Source organism: Limulus polyphemus, unplaced genomic scaffold, assembly GCF_000517525.1.
Source record: "Limulus polyphemus unplaced genomic scaffold, Limulus_polyphemus-2.1.2 Scaffold1097, whole genome shotgun sequence".
NCBI lineage: Eukaryota > Metazoa > Arthropoda > Merostomata > Xiphosura > Limulidae > Limulus > Limulus polyphemus.
The window spans coordinates 254,894-269,772 of NW_013666707.1; the positions used below are offsets into that span (position 1 = coordinate 254,894).

The 14,879-nt window shown below is 30.2% G+C and overlaps 1 long non-coding RNA gene across 7 annotated transcripts in view; it reads left to right on the plus strand.

The window, feature by feature from the left end:
* Positions 1-7,071, plus strand: part of LOC111086437 — a 12,002-nt gene extending 4,931 nt beyond the window's left edge. For 2 of the 7 annotated variants that reach the window (XR_002611156.1, XR_002611155.1), the window contains exons 3-4: positions 2,660-3,999; positions 4,625-5,079. This is a non-coding gene — a long non-coding RNA (uncharacterized LOC111086437). Of the gene's footprint in view, positions 1-361; positions 4,000-4,624; positions 5,080-6,051 lie in introns of those variants that run through there. The other 5 variants (XR_002611159.1, XR_002611158.1, XR_002611160.1 and 2 more) reach the window with 4 other exon arrangements.
* The last annotated feature ends 7,808 nt before the right edge of the window (positions 7,072-14,879 follow it).

Here is a 14,879-nt window from a genome sequence, read left to right on the forward strand (position 1 = left end):
AAATCTTGTCTTCTTCAAGATTTTTCTCATTTATAAACCAAGTCGACGTGAAAACGTAACCCTAATTCAGTGAAATGATAATGTCTCAATTTTTTTTTTTTTTTAATTTCATTATCCAACTTGTATAATTTAAAGAAATGGCTTAAAATAATTCCTATACCTGGTAAAGCAGAGGTCCAACAGCAGAATTCAAAGAAAATGATACCAAAATGTTCAACTCGACTCATTCCAAGGCCTTCAGACTCTAGCTGTCAGTTAAGTGAAATCCATGCCTTCTGTTGGTCACAAATAATACAATAGCAAATGTCAGAGAGAATTTATGACAAGTTTTGACAGCAGGATGTTCCGTTAGAGGTGTGGCATGTGACCTTTACTTTATTGCTTATATTTCCATAAAGCAAAAGCTTTCATGCTAAACATTGATAGTTTAGTTTGTGGATATATATAGTATAAGTGAGAAATTCCATAAAAAGTTAAAAGGCCTTAGAGGGATAGTATAAAATGTTACAATTAATAGTTTGGACTGAAGAAGTGTCATACAAAACAGAGTGAAGGGTTATCTATTATAAAGATTTTTTTACCTTTAAGTCTAAACATTCTTGGTCATCTTACTGGTAAGAACTTTTAATGTAATTGCTTTTACGGTGTATATTGGTGAGAGTATCAATGTGAATGGAAAAAAACTGCACTGTTTGTTCCCACAAAAGATTAAGATTGTATGTTTATGATTTATACATTATAATTATTTTTACCACTGGGCATTATTAGTATTGAAATCATTATTACTAGAGAATGTACATCTTTGTAGGCCTAATATTTATGATATACAAGACGTACATTATGTTGAAAAAAGGAACAATTATTGCTGAATAGATAACTATTTACTCACAGATTTTACTGTTCTATTGTTGGTAAAATGTAAGGCATCAAATTCAAGAAGATCCTTGGTGTTAATGAGGTTTATTGATATAAAGTTGCTGTTAAAGCTAAGAGAAATTGTGAATGTTTTTTAGCCTAAAATATAAAATTTTATTTGAATGGATTTATAGTCCAGTCATCTCAAGATAGAAATCAAGAATGAACAAAATTTGCTAACATTAATTCAACTACTAATGATATCTTACTAAAAGAATCATTTATGATCATATCTTATTTGAAACTTTCAGTGTAGTTTAGCAATATTATACCGTAGTCTATTAAAACAAATACTATCGTAAATTTAAATAAGCAGAGTTACATCAATTTAACCTTCCTTTGTTGTTTTTTGAATATGTCTACTTTTGTTTTTAATTTAGTTCATATATATATAAAACATTCTACATAATACAAAACTTGTGCCAAATTTCCAGACTAGGAAGGTGCCAGGGAACTGTTTGTCGATTAATTTGACTTCTGTTGTTAGCAAGGTGTTAGAATCAATCATGAGAAAACATTTTTGTTCCCCTGTGCTCTATCACTTAAAAGTTCATATCCTTTTAAAAACATGGTATTTATAATCCTAACTAATACTCAGTATTTATAGTTCTAGCTAAAACTTTATATCTGTAACCACAGTTAAAACTCAGTCTCTATAATTGTAGCTAAAATTAAGTATTTACAATATTGGCTAAAACTTGATATTTATAATTTTAGTTATGAAAAATGCCAACTGTTTCCTTTTTATTGAATTCAATTTGTCCTATTATGAAAAACATTTTTGGACTTCAATTTTCACAGTTTATACTTGCACTTACTAGTAGAGGTCTCTGTAATAGAGCTTGTTCAGTCTAGAAAAGTGTGTGTGTGTGTATTCATAAAAGATGGAAAAGGGACCATTTTATCCTTCGTGGTTGTCATTGGACATCCACACTTGAGAAAAGTAATATTGTAAACTCGTTCTTTATTTCCTGTGAACTGATGGCTTCCACTAATGCCAACGGAAACTCATTCCAAAGGTCAATCATTCAGTTACAAATGTATATAAAACTGGTCCTTTCCAAATCTTATACTTGAATCCTTTCATCCTATTAGTAACAGAACACAAAGACATGAAGAGACGTTTGTCCAATTGATTTCCTAGATAATCTTGTAAGCTTCAGTAGAATTACTTTTAATTCATCTTTTCTCATGAAAAATAAGTTTGAGATCTTAACATATCCTTAAGCCAACCCTTCCATCCCTTGAGTCATTATAGTAGCCTTCCTCTGAACCCTTTAATATAAGTCAATAAAGGATAAGGAGACCAAACTTATACACAGCATTCTAAGTGAAGCCTAACTAGTGATATTTCTAGGGTTAATTATCTCTTTTGGCTTTCAATCAATATGTATATAAATATCCCATGAAGTGCTATTAGCAGTGCTACTAGCAACAGAGTGCATCATCAGTGGCATAAGTGACTCATCCACCACTATTACCAAATTCCTTTTATTCAGTTATGCTACTGAGTGGGTTCCCATCTACATTAAACATGTGATTCAAATTATGATGATAATTTATGATAAACATGATGAATTACCTTGCCTATAATGTCCAGTTATTACATCCTTAAATATTTACTTTTTTCATATTTAGTTATAATAATTGTCTTTGTGTAGAAGTTTTCTGTTTGAATTGATGATGAAATACAACTTTTTGTTCACACAACTAATAATTTTCCTTTATGTTTCATGCCCTGAAGCAGAATGCAAGACAGACTGATTCAGCAATCTGGACATCAGAACCACAGTTCTTTACTCTCCCTTGTAGCACACAATGCATCTTTTTTTGTTTCAGTTATGAGATCAGGGAAATGCCTTTTGACTAGCCTACTCGGCTTTGCTGATTTAGATAGACATTCAGACTTTGGTCTGATAGATCACTTTATCAATATTATAAATCTATATAAGAAAGACCAAAGGCCCAAACACAGACCCCCTGATGTACTCCAGTAGTAACAAAGATCCAGTTTGATTGGATTTCTTTAACAATCTTTTCCTTTCTCCTATTCAATCACCCTATAATCCAATTAATTAGTCTTTTCCCACCCCCTATCAACATGATTTTTATAGCTAATGTCTGACAACTATAAAAAGGTCCATGCCTTTCCATTGTCCAGATAACAAGTAATGCCTTCGGCTCCATAAAAAAAAAAAGTAAGATGAAGTTTCCCTTTGTTCAGTCCAGTTTATTATCTTCAGCTTATTAGAAACAATAGAATTTGTTCATCAATAGATTTTATGGGTAGAATTCAAAAACTTGCTTTCATTTTTCATAATAAAGTTTTCTGATTGCACAAATCCAATTCAAAATTCGTTCAATTCTGTGGGAAATTCAGCAGTATTCTTGTTGTGGGTTTAGAAGTTCTACAGATTATCATAACCTTTTAAAAACCTTCACATCTAAACTTTAATTGCTTGGGATATTCTTTAGGACAGTGGTAACCAATGTTAGTGTAATGACCACCATAAATTTGACCCCCTCCCACCAGTTTCGTATATGGTATGACATTACGTCATTAGATTTTTTGATTACTTTCTTTGTTACGTTAACACCTCTTTTCTTGCTATGTATTATTATTTTCTAGTACTTTCTAGAAGTGTATCATGTTTCCTTTTCAGCCTTTACAGACATTTATTATTATTACTTCCTGTAGTCAATTTTATGTGTTTGTTACAGGGGTTACAATAAGACTGATGATAAACAATTTTTTACATACTACATATTATGTTTAGCATGTTTTCTTCTTCTCAGTTTTAATACTGTTATATTATCATGGTCAATTTATGTATTTTATATTGTATGTTCATAAACATTACTTTTGGGTTGTGTTATGTGAAATTTACTGCTGCTAATTCGACATGGTTTGAACTGTAACTTGTCACAGATGCAAGTTGGTTCTGATGTTATACAGTAGGAGTGGCTTAATGCATTTCTTTGGTCAAAAGATGCTAGGGAAAGTGGAGAGGAAAGTTACAGTTTTCAAAGATACTTACTCCTACACCAGTAGTTCAAGTCAACTAATGTTTCTGTGTTCCTGTAGTAAGTTATAATATGTTATTTATCTGTTATGTTCATCAATGGCATTGGTTATACTAGATAGTGTATCAAATGTTATTGCTTTTTTTATTATTAATATACCTTTATTATAAAAATTGTTTAACAGTGTAGCTTTAAATATGTATTTAGGACTAGTCTAAATGTTTAAAGTTGGCCGAAGAAAGTGACATAATATTGGGATAATGGACAAAAATATTGTTAACAATATTGCTATAAGTAGAAACATAAAAAAAGTATATTTAAATTGCTATACTGATGGACAGGTTGATTTTAACTTTTGGTCTAAGTACAAAGTTTAATCAAATCAGATATTATCATTATTTCATTTACGTTATCTTATTTTACTAAATGTAGTAATAAAGCTTTTTTTTTCCTCAGACTTGCTAAACTTTTTGCCACTACTGTTGTGAATAAAAATTTAATTTTTGATGCTAGTTATGAATACCTTCTATTCTCAGGAAATGTTAGGACTAAAAAAAAATTAATGTTGTGTTTTAGAAATAGTACTTTTTAAAGATTATTAATATACACTTTATACAAGTTTTACATGTTTTCAAAAACTTAGTTGTAGAAACTAGTTCCTAAAATTGTTTTTTTTTTTTTTCAGTGAAATTCATTAACAGGGCCATCTGGTAGCTAGCGAAGAAGTCGTTGTGGTTTTTTTGTTTTTAATGAAAACGTTTTTGTGTGTGTACATATATTATGATTTTTGATTTTCAATATAATTCACACATTTCATGTCTGATAATTTGTTTCTACTTTACATTTTGTTAGTTTGTAATAGTATCATTCTGAAACAGAGGGAACTAAATGCGTTTGTGTGTAACCAATTAGACATACTTTTTTTTTTTCCCCACAAACTTTGGAATTTTCTGCCCAATAAGATTTGCAGTGAGTTATTGAAGTAATAATAATACTTGTTGTTCTTTAATTAGTTTTACTGAAGAAACACCAAGTGTATTCTTGAAAAATAGAAATTTTATAAAAGTCATTTATTGTATGTTGAGATTAATGGGTTGTACAACTGTTCAAAGATTTAAATAAAATGCTCATTGAGATTGATGTGTTATTTTTGTTTGAGTTCCTACCAGATGTGTGGTTTTTAGCACACTTATCTTATTCATATATGTGCATGTATTGTTAGTTTTATGATGGTGGTGTGTTTCAGCATATTGTTTTTGATGAAATCAGATCCAGGTTGCTGAATCAATAGGCTGATACTAGTATACGTATTTCATCAGACAATTTCTTCACAGTTAAATATTCTTGCTATTTTTAAACAAGCAACACTGTACTTCTTGTATTTAACATGAACATTAAAGTAAAAATTTCCTTTAATTATTTGTGTGGAGAGAACTATTAGAGGATACAGCTGATTGAGTTTATTTTAACATATTAACCTTTACACAGTTAAATACAATGAACATAATATTTTCTTGACCAGCTGTTACTGGTAACTGGATCTTTTTTAGCTTGATCATAATTGTTTAAAGTTATTTGCACATGAAAAAAAAAACTCCCACGATCAAAGTGATTTGTTCTTTGCATAAATATATGTTAACCTAGCTACAATTTCATTGTCAAAGATTATTTATTCATACATATATACCTAATCAAGTTGCTGTAATTAAGGGTATAGATGTTTATCAGCACACAACTAGAACTTTATCAATTTACACTGCACACTTGTCAGTGGTTTCCTTTTTGAGCTTTTTACTAGTATAAATGATGGTAATAACTACAATCTTTAGTGTAGATTGCTTATGTGTTACTTTACAGATTATAAAAAGCATTGTATTGTTTGCAAGTATTCAGTTTTTATTTATAGAAAGATGTATAAATATAAGGGATTTGATATTGAGAAACAGACTGATGGTAAACGTTTATATAAAAGTCACCTTCCAGAGTTGTTAATTTTGTAGCTGATCATTTGATTTGATAATTTTTTTGAAGATTTTTTTTGTGTGCAAGCTAAACTGAAGAAATGTTATATTAAATGTGTTCCTTGATTAAAAAGTTGTAACTCTCTTTCAGACATGGCAGGAAATCTGTGCTTAAGGAATCCTGCATATTCATGGTTTTGGGAAAGTGAAGTCGAAAAGAAGTTTGCTTGCCCTATTTGTGGGAAAACATTTAAAGGAAGCAAGAATTTGTGGCAACATAAACAAGGACATGCTAAACAGTTGCACCAGTGCCCACAATGTTTGTTAAAGTTCAAATGGAAAAGTTACCTTACAGTTCACCTACGTCAATTCTGTTCAAACAGATCAAGAACAAATGCTCAGTGACTTCTTTAAGATTTACTTGTAATGAATAAACTCTTTCAGAACTGGAATGACTGTTTTACTCTGGACGTGAAAGTATTTGTTTATTATTATTAAGTATTTTTGGTTGGTTTTAAATGCCTTGGATTTATTATTTTGTAATCTATTTATTTCGCACTTTGTAGTCATGTCAACTACATCATTAGATATCCAGAATTTCTTTGTTATTACGTCAATAAACAAAGAACTGTCATCAGTCTGTATTTTTGGAAGTGCTAACTTGTTGAACTGTATGTCTATACATCAACAAACAAAGAACTGTCATCAGTATGTATTTTTGGAAGTTCTAACTTGTTGAACTGTATGTCTATATGTCCGTAACCATTTAACTTAACCGTTCTCAAAGTGGTTACAGTTCATTTGGATATATTTTTTTAAATATTTCATGTATAGTATCGGAAGCTGAGATGTTGTTACTGTAGATAACTTCTCCATTTCTTTTTCATCTCTTTTTTTTTTTTAGTCAAATTTTATCACACTCTCAGGAAGAAGAGGAAGACCTCCTAAGTTTCACAGATTGTCAGGCACCCAAGATATGTTCTGCCAGATTTGTCAGAAATACTTTGCCAACCGAACAAATTTCAAAGATCACATGGACATGCATGGACCTTACAGAAAAAAATTTCATTGTGATATCTGTAATAAAGCTTTCCTTTGGCGCAACAATGTATATGCTCATAAAAGAAATGTTCATGAGATTCCAGCTTGTCGCAATGTTGTAACAAATCCTAAAAGAGGTTATTATTAATTGACTATTGAGCATGATACATGTACATATAACCATTCTTTATTCAGCTTTTTATGAGTCTTATAATTACTCATGATTACATAATGATTATAAATACATCTTAATTTTTAAGTACAACTCACTGAAAGTTAGTGCTATCTGTGCCAATCCAGTGAGTACTGTATGTATGTGTGTGTGTATATATGTATATTATATATATATATATATATACACACACATACACATATAAGTCGTTTCTTAAACTATGTTTGTGAGTACTTACTATTGTACTTTTTAAAATCTTTGTTTCGTAAATTATTATTTGTAATTTTGCATACATTAATATCTGAAATATATGTAGTTTATTTTAAAGTGGAAGGATAGTTGCTTTGTAAGTCGTTAAATTATGTTCAGTAATACTCTTGGGTGTGTTTGATATATATTGTTAGTGTGATATTATTTTAACAATGTTTGTTTATCAAAGTTTGGATGTAACTAGAACGTAAATGGCTAATCTCAAACTGAAGCATTTAAAGTGTTTTTGTAACTTCTGCATGCTTGTCAAATAAAGGTTACGTAGTCCATAGTTGCATTAAAGTGAACGTTAGTACGTGAAGTATTTAAACTTGTATGGAAAAGTTTCGTATAAGATTAATAAACTAACTTCTGAGTCATATTGATTTCTCTGCCATTTTACAATAATTTGTCTGCGATTGAGCCATCAATAGCAGATAATGTAAATCAGGGTTGTCCAACTTCAAATCATTGGTGAACTGGATTGTAATTTAGCAATTAGGTTAATAATTACCATTCTGTAATTCTAGATTCCATAATTCTATTCAACTGCCAAAACGTATATCTGCCCACTTTTTCAGGGTGTTGCATCTAAAGACAGAATGAAAGATGTTTGATTAGTATACAAATAATACTCAATAAATATTTTGTCTATATGAAATGAGAAATATGTGATGTTTTTATTAAGTTAAGTTTTAGCTAAGTGATCCTTCCAATGCTCAGGGGCCTGGTGTGGCCCACCAGTTGAACAGCCCCAATGTAAACAGTTTTGGTGGATGATAAAAAGATGGTTTAGAAGTGTACAATTTTTTCATTACTTAAAATAAAAGAAATTCTTTACACGTTTTTCAGATGACTGATTTTCTTTTAAGGATGTTGGGAAAAAAAACTAATGATTTATCTATGTAACATTATTAGTAAAAGTGTATTTTATTTATCAATGTAGACCAGGTGGTTAATGTAATATTTTAAAAAATTGATTTTTTTTGTCTACAGTCAGCACTTGAGCTAGCAAACACCTGCTTTAAAGATATTTTCAGGTTAACTGTTATGTAACTAGGTTATCTCTAAGGTTGCTTGCAGTGCGTGTTAACAGATTTCGGTCATGTGTTGAAGTTGTCTTTATTCAAGTAAACTGACTTAAACATATGAAGTACAAAGTGTTCTATTTCATGCACACTATTTTTTTCTGAGATGTATTCTGTATATGACAATAAAAGTGTTAATAATAGCTACAAGAGGAAATAAAATCCAAAACATTTAATATCAAATTTTCTGATTTAGCATTACACCATTATGTAGAACATATTTAAATAACTTATTTAATTTATACTTATTAAATATTTGATCGGTTATCTCTTTGCTTTAGCCACTGTTGTTTAATAACTTCTTTTCAATACTGTATTGAAACATAATTAAATAACTAATTTGTACATATTAAATTTTTGATCAATCAGATCTTTACTTTAGCCACTGTTGTTTATTAACTTCTTTTCATTACTGTATTGAAACATAATTAAATAACTAATTTGTACATATTAAATTTTTGATCAATCAGATCTTTACTTTAGCCACTGTTGTTTATTAACTTCTTTTCAATACTGTATTGAAACATAATTAAATAACTAATTTGTACATATTAAATTTTTGGTCAATCAGATCTTTACTTTAGCCAGTATTGTTTAACAAGATCTTTGCAATATTATATTGCCGACTTATTTGAAATAACCAAAATCCTAACTAGCAATGTGTAAAGTTTTCTACATGGTGTAATCGTTGCTAGTCGTAAAATTCAAGTGGATAATGTGGACCACTGTAAACATTATAATAGATAAATATTGCACATAAATAACAAAAATAAGTCTAAACCCTCACTCCTGCTAAAAAAGCCTTGCAGTTCAGGCTAATGTTTCTTATCTGGAAGCTTGTTGTTAGCTATTAAAACAGTTTTACTTTGGGAATTCGAATTATGGATGCACATTAATGTAACATGAGGTTTTTCATAGAAAAACAATTTCTAACTTGGAGAGTCTCTTTCTACTTTGGTCCTCGTAAGTCTGTATTTCAGGCAATATTCATTTTAAACCTCAGTAAATTTCTGTAAAAATGTTAAAAACTTAACCTGGGGTAGAAAGATATGTTTAAATTCAAGTTAACATCTAAAATAGTAATCACCTAAATATTGAAAGCTGACTCGTATATTAAATCAGAAATTGTTAACTTGTTCACTAAAGACATCATTCAGAACTTAATGATATTTTAAAGCTTTGGAGACGCCAAGACAAAAAATGCATGTATGTGTTTATTCCTTTCTAATTGTATTTATAGACTATTTAAACTTGTCCTTACATTTTTTTTATTCAAGTGGAATGTAAATTTTTACACTACTGATTTATATTCCCAACTAAACCCCCCCCCAAAAAAAATTAAATCATAGTAATATTTTCCTTTTTTTTATATTAATAATACATTCTTTAATTAATTATACTTTTCATGAGACATTAGTATGAGGCCTATTATATTTTTGAACACTGCAATCTTTATATAATCTCTTTGAGATTTTCAAGAATTAGAAGATTATATAATAATAGTATTCCAACCTTACTATATTTGTCATATCCATTGCCGTTGACGTGTTTCGTTCAACCCAGAGCTTATCACACCATCTGGGACACAACACATACAGTAGAGGTTGGGACATTATTTATATAACAACCTGTAATACATTCACACTGTGACAATGCATATTTTAATATTAAACAACAATAATTAATGTCTTGATATATTTTTATAGCATTTTCTCCACTATAAACACAAGTGTGTTTTAGCGTATGCTTAAATATTGCTGATTGTTTTGTTTGTGAAAAACATTCTGATTTATTCTAAGTGAACCTCAGTATAATAATGACAATCTTATTTGCAGATTACTTTTTATTATTAGCAATCAAGAATGTCTTGTGCTTTAGCTGTGCATACAAAAAAATAAATTGAAATTTTAAATCATATAAATGGAAACCTTGCTTTATACTAGTGTATGTAAAATAGTTATTTCTAAGACTGAACTTGTGATTGTGTATATACAAGTCATTTGTAACACAATGATTTAAATGCAAATTTGACTATTTTTTTATTCAGTTTTCAATTTATAAAAGTATTTATGGTAAGTCATATGCCACTGTCAGACTTAATAAATCTGTTTTTTATTACTTTGCTTAGCATTTAATAACATTCAGATTATTTGGTGTGTCACAACTTACTTTGAACTTGTTTTGAAAACAAGTCATGTTGCAGCTCAGTACTGAGCTTTACCTGAAATTTAGTACAAGTACATACAGGGTGGGGTAACGGTTATGATATTGTAACCATTAAATAAAATAATGAAAACAATTTAATTATGGTATATTTCAGGGTAAGAGGTTAGAAATTTTATGATGTCTAAATGAAACAACTGTATAGACACTTTTACCTCACTCTGCATACTTGTAAAACATTTAATTCAATAAGAGCAAGGAGTAGATAACTAATGCTAGCCAATAAAAGTAGGTGAATTATTATGAAAACATTTAGACTAGCTGTAGCACTGCTAACTTGTGGTATATGAACAAGTAAAGTGATAGAAGGCCATTCATCCCGTTGATCATCTCTCTACCCACACAAACAACCAATCCAATCTAAAATTAGCCTCCCATGTCCAAACCATAAAAGACTCAAAGTAAACCACCTCCATGAAATTCAAACTTCTTAATTAATATTCTGAGTAGCACCTTATTAAAAACTGAAAGTCAGAATATACCAAACACCCAGAGTGAAGACTTTTTTTGGAAGTTTGTGAGAACTTTGATGAACATGCAAAATTACCCCTATGTGTGAAAATTGGAAGACAGTCTCATTGAGTTACCAATGTACTCACTAGTCAGTACTCAACGTTCACATTTTGTTGTCTCTCCCTTGAATTATGTCGTTTGATTTATCTTTTTATTAATATAAACCATTCTAAGTTGTTTTTCAAGAAATATTTGTTGATTATGCGGCTTTAAAACGTAGAGAACCACTGTATTGGAGTTTTCTCATAAAAGAAGAAAAAACCTTATCAAAACAACTAATAAATTCATATGGTAAAAGCAAATCTTTTTGTAAAACTACTCTGAGAAATGTTTCTAATTTGACCTCTGACAACATATTCAGAATTTTGTAAGCAAATGAAGTCAGATTAAAGGGCTTGTAATTTTCTGGATTATTCCTCAACACACCCTTTTAAAATAGGATCATATTGGCATCCTTCCATCCATCAGCAATTTCTAATAACTTGTAACCTTTCAGAGTGTGCATATAGCCCTCTTGTAGCTTTGCACAAAATTCAAACCATAACATACCTTTTGAAGTTAATCCCTACCAATTCTTTACTTGGCTTTTTTATGTATTAAAATAAATATCACCAAGGTCATAAGCTCTCATCCATGTACAATATAGGTGACTTTTAAAGCAGCTGAATTTAAGAAAACATTTTGAATCTTTCAGAGAAAATGGTTTATTTTGTTGTTTTTGTTTTCCTTTAGTTATTATATAAATGTGAGTAAAGAGGTTTTACCGTTTAGTCATGCTTATTTCCCAAGTCAGAATCCATTATTGGTTGTATATTATTGTCAACAAAAACCATGGAAATTAGGCTTGATATTTTTAGGTAAGAAATTTTTGTGGTACTTCCAATTGTTGAAACCTCTTTATTCAGTTTAGTGAACATAAGCATGATATACTTTATCCATACCTTTCATCCTTTATTTATAATTAAGTTATTCGTAGAGGAATAAGATTAACTTTGGAAGAAATAGGCATCTTTTCACCCAGCTTAAACAAACTAGTTACAATTTATATTAGCCTTCAATATCCCCCTTAATCTTTCACTGCTGTTACAACATGTAATTTCTGAAATTTTGGCTCTAAAAGTTGAGGATATAACAGTTAATTAGCTTCTCAATTGACGTCAATAAAAGCATAGGTATTAATGTTATGACTCATAGTTAGTGCTTATGCACAGCTACGTTTTTAATTGTATGCCATTTGCTCCTAAATGCTTTATAAAAAGATTATAATGCTAAATTTCTGCCAAATAGTTAACTAATCTATAAAATCCTCAACCCTAAAAGCAAATTCCTGCTCATCTTATGACATACTGACCATTCAGTTTACCTAGTAATTCCCACAACAATAACGAAAAAAAATCAAAGAAGCTCCTTTCTCCTTCACACATGACTCATTTACCCATACCAAGACTTGAACTTAGAACTTGTGCAAAAACAGATGTACTAGAGACCTGAACCAAAGTCTCATCTACCAGTTTATCAAGACTTAAGCTAAGGCCTTATCTAACTATACCAAGTCTTAAACCTATTCTTCATTTATTGATACAGAGACTTGAACCTAGGCCTTATCTACCATACTACTATTTAACTCTATGCCTTATTCTCTAACATACCAAGCTTTAAAATATATCATTAACAAAAAGGGTACCCAAATGATGAGATACTCATAAAAATTACAAACCTAGAATGGATAAATTGTACATGTGTGTTCTGATTATGTTTTAGACACAGTTTACTGCAGATCATATTTAGTAAAAAAATAGTTGTATAAACTGCTTTGAAGATTTTTGTACATATTAATTGTGTGGTGATTTATCATTTTTACTATATACTTCCTCACCTCAAATTTGAATCTGAGATCTGGTATATGCCAGATGAGTACTCCACCAACTGAATTAGATGGCTAGACCCCCTAGTGTTTGCTAGTAAGGCATTTTTAACTGCTACATTTTTTCCCTGTCACAAACAAGGCCCACGTTCAACCTAACTTCAGGGTCGTGGGACAGCTACTAATTGGGTGTCAGTGTAGTATTTATTTTTTTCTTGACATATATTTCCTTTCCTCACATTTGAACCCAAGACCTGTCGTACTACTACACAAGTGCTCTACCAACTGAGTTTTAGGGCTAGCCTGCCTAGTGCTCGCCAGTAAGGCATTTTTAAACTAATCGTATTACTACAATTGTATGATGCAGTACTTCATGACACTTAAGGGGACCATTTAAATGGTTAACTATAAACTTAATGTAGTGTGATACAGATGTGGAATTTTCAGGTAAACCAATTTTCCAAGGCAGTAACTTAGATAGGCCTACTTTATAATGGGAAATATGGCAATCTAAATGGCAAAATAATATTGAGTTCTTTTAAAACTAACTGCATCCGTGGTCAGAAATAGATAGACACAGAGTGTGATAAACAATGAAAATTTTCTTTATTGAAATAATTAACACAGTGTATGTACTTGCATTAGACACTGGACAGTCACATGTTTTGGGCTGGCTCTATTCCCTCAAGATTTATTTCAAAACTGACCAAATTTCATGTCACTTAGTTCAGTCAGTTACTTCAGACTTTCTTGGCATGTTATGTGAAAATTGCACACACCTATAATAAGTGAAAAATTGTACATTAAAATATAAAGGTAAAAAATGCACGATATGCCTTCCTACCCAATGGATATTCTGTGTAGAGCATTTAAAGTTGCAGCAGTCTGTATCAGAAGTGTATTAAAGCTGCATGTTACAGTATCCATACAGAAGTGTATTGAAACTGCACGTTGCAATGCCTATACAGAAATGCATGTTATGGTATACTTACAAAAAATGTTTTTCATTGTTAAGTAAAACATCAGTAAGAGAAAAATTAATATTTATTTTACTATGCAAAACCCAAGTTGCAAGGGGAGATTTTATTCGAGCCTTCTTTCATTATAGATCCACAAGTTTGATCCCCTTACTGTACTACTATCCTTTTAGCATGTTATTTTGTATCGTTTCTATAATAAATTGCATGTAAATTACACATGCACCATCTTTTTGAGTACTTGGTTCATGCAAATAATAAAATACACTGATTCTGATTTATTTTTACATGCTAAATGTTTTAAAATGTCCCACAGGAACTTTCTGTTGTATTAAGGAGGGAAGATTAAACGAAAAGAATCAGTGTTTTGGTCGTATGCATGATTGGCAAATTGTTTAATCAATGCATATTGTATAAGATGCTTTTTATCATTTACGGATTAGATTTAGTATAAGCATAATTTCAAATCTTCCTTATGTAAAACTACGAAAAAAATCTTCTTTTTTCAATTAGGACTGCAGTTTTTGTGCCCAGTGTGTCATCGACAGTTTTCAACCAACTCAAATCTGAGACGTCATGTTCGTGAACAACATATTCAAGACAACAGATTTCGGTGCGAGCTCTGTTTTAAATCATGGAGAAGATCAGATCATTTAAAACAACATCTGAAAAGTGTTCATAGTGTTACAGATTCAAGCATAAACTGATTTTATGTATACTACTTAAAAATGAAAGAAGCAGTGGCTGTGATAAATCCTTTCTTTGCAATTAGTTAACAAATCTGAGAAAATAGAAAGTTGCCCAATACATGTATATTATTTACACTATATATATATATATATATATATATAT